Here is an 11,513-nt window from a genome sequence, read left to right on the forward strand (position 1 = left end):
CACGATAAGAGAGATCTTCTTGGAGCTCAATGTCCTCGAAGTTGACGGTGCGGTCAGGAGTCTTGAAGCACTTTCGGAGCTGAGAGACATGGAACACATCATGAACATTTGCAAAGTTTGAAGGAAGCTTGATTTGATAGGCGAGATCACCTCTCTTGCTGACAATCTTGAAAGGTCCGACGTATCTGGGGGCAAGATTCCCTTTGATACCGAAGCGACGAGTACCTTTCATTGGAGAGACGCGGAGGTAAACATGATCTCCGATCTCGAAAGCCAAATCATGGTGCTTACTATCATAGTAGCTCTTCTGGCGGGATTGGGCCGCTTTGAGGTTATCTCGAATGACTTTGCACATTTCCTCTGCCTCTGTGATTAAGTCATTACCCAAAAGCTGACGTTCACCGGTTTCAGACCAGTTGAGAGGGGTACGACACTTCCTGCCATACAGAATTTCAAATGGGGCCTTGCCCGAACTTGCTTGAAAACTGTTGTTGTAGGAGAATTCAGCATATGGAAGACAATCCTCCCACTTCATGTCGAAGGAGATCACACAGGCCCTGAGCATATCTTCAAGAATCTGATTGACATGCTCGACTTGACCGCTAGTTTGAGGATGGAAAGCTGTGCTGAAGCGGATGTTGGTGCCCATGGCCTTCTGAAAAGAATCCCAAAACTTGGAGGTAAAGATGTTGCCATGGTCTGAAGAGATCACTTGTGGAATACCGTGCAGAGAGACAATCCGAGAGGTATAGAGTTCCACCAATTGAGCTGCAGTGATTGACTCTTTGATAGGCAGAAAGTGAGCCACTTTAGTGAGTTTGTCGATGACAACGAATATAGCATCATTGCCACGCTTGGACTTTGGAAACCCAATCACGAAGTTCATTTCAATGTGGTCAAACTTTCATTCTGGAATGTCAAGAGGTTGGAGGAGACCAGCTGGCCTTTGGTGTTCTGCCTTCACTCTTCTGCAGACATCACACTCATTCACGAACTGAGCAATCTCGCGCTTCATTCGAGTCCACCAATAAGCCTGCTTGAGGTCCTGATACATCTTCGTGCTCCCAGGGTGGATGGAGAGGAGAGAATTGTGAGCCTCGTTCATGATCACTTTACGGAGGTCACCTTTGGGCACAACAATACGATCCTCGAAGAAGAGAGTATCCTTGTCATCAAGGTGGTAGCACTTGTACTTGGGTTGACTCTTGGCAATCCCAATCTTCACCTTTTTCACCATAGCATCAAGAAGCTGGGCTTGGCGAATCTGGTCTTCCAAGGTAGGAGAGACTTGAAGGTTGGCGAGGAAACCTTGAGGAACAACTTGCAGATTAAGTTTGCGGAAAGCTTCACAAAGCTCGGGTTGATAAGGCTTGAGAATCAGACTGTTGCAGTAAGCCTTCCTGCTCAATGCGTCAGCAATCACATTGGCCTTGCCTGGAGTATACTCGATACTCGGATTATACTCTTGAATCATTCCGACCCATCGAGTTTGCCTGAAGTTGAGATTAGGCTGAGTGAAGATGTACTTGAGACTCTTGTGATCAGTGAAAATGTCCACTTTTCTTCCCAATAAGAGATGTCTCCAAGTCAAAAGAGCATGCACAACTGCCGCCAACTCGAGATCATGAGTGGGGTAGTTCTTCTCGTTGGGCTTCAACTGGCGAGAGGTATAAGCAACAACTTTCTTCTCTTGCATCAACACTGCGCCAAGACCTTGGAGAGAGGCATCACAAAAGACCTCGTACGGCTTGGATTCATCAGGCGGAGTGAGAACTGGAGCAGTGATCAATTTCTCTTTCAGAGTGTTGAAAGCAATGTCACACTCCGGAGACCAAACGTACTTGACGTGCTTCTGGAGAAGATTTGAGAGAGGCTTCACGATCTTAGAAAAGTTTTCAACGAATCTTCGGCAGTAGCTTGCGAGACCGAGGAAGCTGCGGAGTTGCTTCACGTTCTGAGGAGGTTCCCAATTCACAATTGCAGACACCTTCTCAGGATTCACGGCAATGCCCTTGGCAGAGATGATATGTCCAAGATAAAGAACCTCATCGAGCCAAAATTCGCACTTGGAGAACTTGGCGTAGAACTGGTGTTCCCTCAGCTTATCGAGCACCAAACGCAAGTGCTTGGCATGATCTTCCTTGTTCTTCGAGAAAACCAGAATGTCGTCGAGATAGACCAAAACAAAGCCATTGGTGTAGGCGTTGAAGATGAAGTTCATCATGCGAGAGAAAGTCGGAGGAGCGTTGACGAGGCCAAAAGATATGACAGTGTATTCATATGACCCATAGCATGTCCTGAAAGCCGTCTTGGGAATATCTTGCTCACGGATTTGAATCTGATGATAACCCATACGGAGATCAAGCTTGGAGAATACTTGGGCACCTTTGAGTTGTTCGAATAGCTCATTGATGTTGGGAAGTGGGTATTTGTTCTTGATGGTCTTCTTGTTCAATGGACGGTAATCAACACAAAGTCGGTCCGTTCCATCCTTCTTCTTCACAAAAAGAACACCACAACCCCACGGAGAAGAACTAGGCCGGATGAGGCCCATTCTCTCTTGAATATCGAGTTGCTTCTTCAGCTCCTTCAACTCTTCAGGTCCGAGCTTGTAAGGACGCTTGCACACTGGTTCCATGACAGGCTCAAGATCGATGACGAATTCAACTGGCCGGTGTGGAGGCATTCCTGGAAGCTCTTCTGGAAAGACGTCTTGATATTCGCAAATGACTGGAATTTGCGAGATAGCATCCAGTTCACCCTTCTCATTGAGAGAAAACTGACGGATGGTATCATCACGAGCGGCAAAGACAATTGCATCCTCAGACGAATGAGTCAATTGAATCTTCCTGGCTGCACAATCAAGATGCGCCTTGTGCTTAGAAACCAATCCATTCTGAGAATAAGATCAATATTCGAATCCCCAAGAACCATAGGAGAAGATAGAAATTTGTAGTCTCCCAAAGTGATAGTAACATCCGGAGCAATGGAGTTAGCATGCATGCGCCTACCGGGAGAGACAACTGCTAATGGACTAGGCAAAATTTGCAAAGCCAAACCATGCTTACATGAAAACGGTCTCGAGATGAAACAATGCGATGCACCCGTGTCAAAAAGAACTTTAGCTGGAATATCATTAACAGGAAGGTTACCCACGATGACATCTGACGAATCCTCTGCCTGAGCTGCATTCATCAGGTTGACCTTGGCGTGCTTGGGATTATGCTTGACCACAGCTATACTTGCCGATCTCACAAGAGGAGGAGGAGGAAGACACCTCTGGTTGAAACACTTGTTGGCATAGTGACCCTTCTGTTGGCACTTGTTGCACGTGACCTCTGAAAGCGGAAGGTGATACGGAGCACTCGATCTTGGAGCTTGAAACGAAGTCTTGTTCTGGAAGCCAGGGTTGGGTGGGTGGGAAGATCCACTGCCACCTTTGCTCTTCTGCTGATACGGCTGACGAAATGGAGGAGGAGGAAGCCAATACTTCTGCTGCTTGGCCACTTGAGTAGAGGAAGAAGGAGTAGCATCTCTGACTCGCTTCTTGGAGGCATCACACCTCAGTTGAGCGGCCTCTTACTTCAGTGCCATGTTGTAGAACTCATCGTACCTCAAGGGCTCAAAGAGAACAAGAGCTAGCTGGATTTCTTCTCTGAGACCACCCCTGAACTGGTATATCATGCTCTTCTCATCAGGGACGTCCTGCTTGGCAAAGCGGGCGAGCTTCTGAAACAACTTGTTGTAGTCATAGACAGACAAAGGGCCTTGCTTCAGGTTGCGGAATTCCTCATGCTTGCTTTCAACCATGCTCTGAGGAATATGATGAGCTTTGAAATCTTGACGGAATTCATCCCAGGTAATAGCACGACCACCTCTGGAGTCTTTGTACTGCTGGAACCATTCTGCAGCTTGATCTTTGAGTTGGAAGGAAGCAAACTTGATGAAGTCCTCAGGCCTGACGTTACTGCACTCTAAATGCTTGCACAGATCCACGAGCCAATCGTCAGCATTAGTTGCCTCAACACAATTGCTGAAAGTTTTCGGCCCGTTAGCAAGGAACTGGTTGAGTGTAGCAAAGTGATTCTGATTGTTGCCTTGGTTCCCTTGGTTTCCTTGATTGTGCTCTTGAAGAATTTGCATGATCAACTGTGTGTTTGCATTGGTTGCGGCCATCACAGCTTGCCATGCCTCCGGAGGAGGTGGAGGTGGTGGCGGATCTTGATTCTGATTCTGATTGGTGCTCTTAGCGGGAGCCATCCCAAATCTAGCAAATCCTACATCCAGCTGTATCCATCCTTCAACACACAACCGAGAAAAACTTCGGAAACCATCTACCTCAACCTTCGAAAAGCATCAGTTATACAAGTTATGGAGATACTCCCGAACTCCCGCCCCAGTACTGGATGGAGTCGAGGTTATCTCACCAACTAACTGCATAAAAGAGATTTTCGATGTCGGCGTACTAAACTCAGGTATTCCAGAACTGCAACGATAAAATTATGACGACAACACCTCAGAGCTCAACTCCCCGGGACACTTCCACAAAACCCCTGAAAGGAGGCACCAAGACAATGTTCTCGTCATAAAACCATCGGAACGCTTCCAGGATACCCGCGTGATCCTAAAAAAAATTTAGTGAAATTTGAGAAGAGAAGAGTCAAAACTCTACGTCAGGATGCCTTACCAGAGTGATGAGGAGACTGGGAAATAAAAGAATTCCTAAACTCTCCAATATATAATTCCTAAATGACTCAAAACATTTTTCTAGACACAACTCGGCTGCTAAAAACAATCAATCAGTGGGGGCTCCTAAGGTCGGGGAAGGCTCTGATTACCAACTTGTAACGCCCTCGATGCGGCTATATCTCCCACGTGTCGAGGCACGACTTAGAGGCATAACCGCATTGAAAGCAATGTCGCAAGTTAGGCAATCTTCACAACATCCCATGTAATATAAATAATAAAAGGGGAGATAACATAGTTGGCTTACACTCGCCACGTCAATCAAGTACATAAATAACATTACATCATTCCAACACTCATGGCCCGACTACGGCGCCAAAATAAAAGATAACCCAACATGCGACACGGTCCCGATCACCCCCAACTGGGCACCTCTACTGATCATCAGGGAAAGACACGTAGTATCGTTGAGAGTCCTCGTCGAACTCCCACTTGAGCTCAAGCGTGTCACCTGGAGCGGAATCATCAGGCCCTGCATCTGGCTTGGAAGTAATCTGTGAGCCATAGGGACTCAGCAATCTCGCACCCTCGCGATCAAGACTATTTAAGCTTATAGGTAAGGCAAGGTAAAATATGTGGAGCTGCAGCAAGCGACTAGCATATATGGTGGCTAACCTGTTCAGAAAAGAGAGCGAGAAGAGGAGGCAAAGTGCGAACGAGTAACTAGAGGACAACCTGTGCAAGCATTACTCCAACTCCGTGTTCACTTCCCGGACTCCGCCGAGAAGAGACCATCATGGTAACTCACACTGTTGATTCATTTTAATTAAGTTAAGGTTCAAGTTATCTACAACCGGACATTAACAAATTCCCATCTGCCCATAACCGCGGGCATAGCTTTCGAAAGTTCAAATCCCTGCAGGGAGTCCCAACTTAGCCCATGACAAGCTCTCACAGTCAACGAAGGAATAGACCTCCTCCCGAGACATTCCGATCAGACTCGGTATCCCGGTTCTTCAAGACACTTCGACAGGTTAAAACAAATCCAGCAACACCGCCCGAATGTGCCGACAAATCCCGATAGGAGCTGCACATATCTCGTTCTCAGGGCACACTCAGATTGTCTTAGGTACGGGTAGGCCAGCCCAGAGTTGCCCCTGGTGGCCACCGGCAGCTGACAGGTGGACCAACACTCAGAGGAGCACTGGCCCGGGGGGTTAAATAAGATGACCCTCGGGCTCCGAAAACCCAAGGGAAAAAGAGGCTAGGTGGCAAATGGTAAAACCAAGGTTGGGCATTGCTGGAAAAGCTTTAATCAAGGTGAACTATCAAAGGGGTTCCCATTATAACCCAACCGCGTAAGGAACGCAAAATCCGGGAACATAACACCGATATGACGGAAACTAGGGCGGCAAGAGTGGAACAAAACACTAGGCGAGAGGCCGAGCCTTCCACCCTTTACCAAGTATATAGATGCATTAAGATAACATGGCAATATAATGATATCCCAACAAGGAAATAATGTTCCAACAAGGAATGGTCTCCAATCTTCACCTGCAACTAGCAACGCTATAAGAGGGGCTGAGCAAAGCGGTAACGTAGCCAATCAACGGTTTGCTAGGACATGGTGGGTTAGAGGCTGAACATGGCAATTTGGGAGGCATGATAAGCAAGTGGTAGGCATCGTAGCATAGGCATAGCAAAAAAGCGAGCATCTAGCAAAGTAAAGATAGTAGTGATTTCGAGGGTATGATCATCTTGCCTGCAATGTTGTCAGAGTTGACTGGATCCTCGAAAGCAAACTCAACGGGCTCCTCGTTAGCGAACTCGTCTCCCGGCTCTACCCAAACAAGACAGGCAAGCAACAAGGACACAATCAACCACGTGCAAGGCTCAAACAATATGATGCAAAGATGATATGCTATGCGGGATGCGATGCGGGATGCATATGCAAGATGTGACAGGGAATGCATGAACCTGGCCTCAACTTGGAATTCCAAGTGTGCCACTCGAAAGATGAGATAAAATCTCTTGAAAACGATATAAAGAACGCCGGAATCGGAGTTACGTTTGAAAATGGCAAGCAATTCAAATATGGCACCGGTCTGCGATTTACAGCAAGTAGCCATCTAAATGCAATAAGATGAACATGCTACAGCACCCAAACATGGCAACAAAATACATGGCAGGGATGCATTCAAGATGCTTAACAAAAGTCTAGCACTGAGCTACGGCCAATTCATCCATTAACAGATTCAAACAAGCATGGCAAAAATGCATTTGACAAACAGATCTCAAACTTGGTGAAATTAACACTTGTCTGGAATTTCAGATCAGATAGCACTCTTCGGAGTATGAAAACTATATGCTACAGGACCTGAACATGGCAATTTAAAGCATGGCATGGAGCTACTCAAAGAGCTTAACAAAAGCCCTTAGTGACCTTGAGCCAAAAGGTATCAGAAAATACATTTGCAAGCATGTGAACATGGCAAAAAACATAATCAGTTCTCAGACTTAGTGAAAACTGGAACATGCTGAAACAGATATCAAGTAGGCATGTTTACGAGCACGATGCACTCGCTACAGAGCAAGTCATGACGAGCTAAGCATACACCCATCAAGAATACAGAAAATACAAGCTAGACATGGCAAGAACAAGAACATATCATGCACGGATCAACTACAACATCATCGGCAAAATCGCTAACAAGTAGACAATCTACTCAGATTCACGAAATAGCAAAAGTAGAGCTCGATTGACTCAAGCTAGGATGCTCCATAATTGCAAAGAAAGACAAGGATGGATAGAGCACTCCAATATTAACAAAACATTCTTACTGATCATCCTCAAAAGAGGCACGGATCACTAGGAAACAACATGAACATATGGCCATATGAGATAAACAGCTCAAGGACTTAGTGGAAATGCTATGTCCCTGAAATCAGCATTACCAAGTGCCTCACTTTGCAAGCTTGTGCTAGTCACCACACACATCACAAAAATGCATGGGTTCCACCTCTGGAAAGATGGCAAAACCCTTAACAAAACATATGTAGAGCTCATGGGCATATCATGCACACAATAATCATGGCAAAAATGACAAATATCTAAATGGAGCAGCAGATCTGATAATATCTCAAGTAGCACTCTTCTAACAGCATTCCGGGCATCAAGATGAACTCAAATGAAAATGATGCAATGGAATGAAATGATGTACTCTCTGAGACGAACATTTTGATATGCTATATGCCCAAAATGGAGCTATGGATGCGGGGATACGACATGATGAACAGGAGCAAATAAACTAGGGTTAGGAAAAAAGTCGACCCTCGTTTTGGATCTCAGATCCAGATCCACTGTATCAGCGGCACGAACTCCAAGGATGGCCGGACTACTCGCCGGTGTTGGATTCGGCCGACGGAGGAGGAGGTAGGCACGGGGGCGGGGATGGCCGGAGTGGCCGCGGTGCTCGCCAGCGTTGGCATGGGGTCGGACGGCGTCGGTGGCGGCCGGCGGCTCCCGGGCGCCTCGGGCGGCCGGAGTTCGCGAAGGGCGGCGGCGGCGCGGCTCCCGGTGGCCGGAGCCGGCGAAGGAGGCGGCGGGCGCTCGGGTGCGCAGGAGGAGGAAGGAGTCGGGCGGCGGCGCCGCTCTGGGCCACGGGGGCCCTACGCGGGCCGGGTGGGCCGCGCGCGGCTGAGGCGGCGATGTGGGAGCGGCTCGCCGCGTGGCGCGCTGCAGTTGGGGCGGCGGCGATGTCCGGTGGCGGGTCGGACGTGTCCGGCGGCGGCGGTTAGAGTTTTAGGGTTTTCGGGGGAGAAGAAGATCTGGATTCGGAGGGGTTCTATTTATAGGCATAGAGGGAGCTAGGAGAGTCCAAATGAGGTGCGGTTTTCGGCCACGCGATCGTGATCGAACGCTCTAGATGATGGAGACGGTTTTGGTGGGTTTTGGGCCAAATTGGAAGGGTGTTGGGCTGCAACACACATGAGGCCTTTTCAGTCCCTCGGTTAACCGTTGGAGTATCAAACGAAATCCAAATGATACGAAACTTGACAGGCGGTCTACCGGTAGTAAACCAAGGCCGCTTGGCAAGTCTCAGTCCAATCCGGAAATGTTTAATCCCCACACATGAAAGAAAGGTAGAATTGACCACCGGAGGAGAACGGAGCGCCGGAATGCAAAACGGACAACGGGGAAAATGCTTGAATGCATGAGATGAACATGTATGCCAATGCAATGCACATGATGACATGATATGAGATGCATGACAACGACAACAACACACGGAGAAAAAAACCCGAACCCGAGAAAAATAAAATAACTTAAGGCCGGAAACGGCAAGAGTTGGAGTACATATTGGGTAAATCATATCCGGGGTGTTACATAGAGTTATAATATAAGTCATGTACCCCTTTGTATTTATCCCATTGTATAAGGGGTTTCCTGCATATTTTCCACACATGTACATGTATATATATCGGCCTATGGCCTCATGGGAATACATGTTGCATATTCCTAACATGGTATTAGAGCCTTAGGGTTTCTTTTTTTAGCACGCGCAACTCGTGCTCTCGATCCAATCTCCCGTCCACGTAGCTGCCGCCCTTCGTCTCTTGGCCAGCACTGCTCTCCGGTGCCTTCACCACCGCAGGTCAACCCTGCTCTTGGGCCGTCGCTGTCCCGTCTCATCTGCAGGTCCGCCCGAGCGATCCCGTCAGCAGCTCCCGTCAGCAGGTCCGCCCGAGCGATCCCGAGCGATCTCCTTCCGGACGACCGCTTCATCCCCGCGCCCCGAGCCGACGGTGGACAAGGCTGCTCCAGATCCATCGATCCCGTCAGCAGCTCCCGTACGACCGCTTCCCATCGATCCATCGATCTACTTCCGGCCGACCGCTCCAGATCCATCGAGGTGGCGCAGTTCGAGGGGTTCGAGGGCTCCACGATCTACTTCCCGGACGACCGCTTCGACAAGGCTGCAGTCTCGTTCCCAGGCGGCCCCAAGCGACGGGGCCCTGATCTCCTGCTCCCGCTGATCTCTGCCTAAAAAAATGTCTGCTGCATCGGGCTATGTTGATGTCCCTCGCTGTCCGGTGATCTTCGATGGTACTAACTACACTAAGTTCACTGGCTTCATGCGCATTCACATGCGTGGCATCCGTCTCTGGGGTGTTCTTTCTGGCGAGGTCTGTTGTCCGCCACGTCCGGTTCCTCCGGTGGCTCCTATTCCGCCGACTCCACCGGTTCTTCCTCCGGATGCTAATCAGGCCGCCAAGGATGCGGCTAAGCTTGCTGATGAGGCTGCTGATCGTGCTTATGATGAGAGGGTTTTGGCTTATGAGGAGGCTCTTCAGACGTATCATGGTGCTCTGTCTGTTTACACCCAGTGGCTTGATGATGATGCTCGTGCTGCAGCTGTTCTCACTGCTAGTGTTCTGCCTCAGTTTGCTTCTGAGTTTCTGGGTCTTCCTACTGTCTTTGAGATGTGGACCCGTCTTCGTCAGCGCTATCAGCCCTCTGGTCATGCCTTATACCTTTCTGTGGTCCGTCAGGAGCATGCTCTTCAGCAGGGTGACTCTACTGTTGATGACTTCTATGCACAGAGTTCTGCTATCTGGCGCCAGCTTGATTCTCTCCGCAGTGCTGGTTGTCGTACCTGCCCATGTTGCTAGGCTGTCCAGGCCAATTTGGAGTTTCATCGCGTCTATGAGTTCCTGTCTCGGCTCCGTAAGGAGTTTGAGCCCCGGCGTGCTCAGTTGTTTGCTCGTGGCCGTATTTCTCTCATGGAGGCGCTTTCTGAGATTCGTGCTGAGGAGACTCGCTTACGTGGTGCTGGTTTGCTAGAGGTTCCCTCTGTTCTCACTACTCGTGCTCCTACGCCACCTGCTGCACCGACCCCTTCTCGCTCGAGTGCTCCGCCGCTCTTACGCACTCCTTCTGGAGGCTCAGGTCGCCCCCGTCCACATTGCGACTATTGCAACAATGATGGTCATCTTGAGTCTCAGTGCTACACGAAGAAGAAACACCTGTGCAAGGCGCGATCATCATCTTCAGGGACTTCGTCATCTACCTCGACAGCTTCAGCCATTGCTTTGACTGACCAGGATATTCTGAGACTTAAACGTCTGCTCGCGGCTTCAGGTTCTTCCTCGACAGGTACTGCTGGTTCTGTGACTGATGCTTCCCGCACTGAGCAATCACCCTCTACACAGTCAGGTACATCCCCATGGGTTCTGGACTCTGGAGCTTCTTTTCATATGTCTTCTCATTCTTCCACTTTGTCCTCTCTTCGATCACTGGATTCTCCTGTTCATGTCTTCACTGCTGATGGTAATCCACTTTCTGTTGCTATTAGAGGCAATCTTACCACTCCTTATTCTGTTCCTGATGTTGCTCATGTTTCTCGACTTACCATGAATCTGTTTTCTGCTGGTCAACTTACTGATTCTGGTTGTCGTGTCATCCTTGACGTTGACTCTTGTTCTGTCCAGGACCGTCGCACGCACACTCTGGTTGGGGTTGGCCCTCGCCGCCGTGATTCTCAGGGTCTTTGGGAGTTGGATTGGCTTCATGTTCCTTCCGCTGCCACCACCATCGCCAGTTCTTCCGCTTTTGTCGCCTCCGTTACTGGTTCCTTCCAGCAGTGGCATCATCAACTTGGTCATCTGTGTGGTTCTCGGTTGTCTTCTTTAGTTCGTCGAGGTCTTCTGGGGTCTGTCTCAGGAGATGTCTCTTTAGAGTGTCAGGGTTGTCGTCTTGGCAAGCAGATTCAGTTACCATATTCACATAGTGAGTCAGTGTCTAAGCGTCCTTTCGATTTAGTCCA

General features: G+C 48.9%; 1 pseudogene; it reads left to right on the forward strand.

Moving 5' to 3' along the window:
- The first annotated feature begins 9,608 nt into the window (after positions 1–9,608).
- On the forward strand, positions 9,609–11,012 carry LOC147965096 (uncharacterized; annotated as a pseudogene).
- The last annotated feature ends 501 nt before the right edge of the window (positions 11,013–11,513 follow it).

The sequence above is a fragment of the Triticum urartu genome, chromosome 6A (genome assembly GCF_056163025.1).
Source record: "Triticum urartu cultivar PI428250 chromosome 6A, HENAU_Tu73, whole genome shotgun sequence".
Taxonomy (NCBI): Eukaryota; Viridiplantae; Streptophyta; class Magnoliopsida; order Poales; family Poaceae; genus Triticum; species Triticum urartu.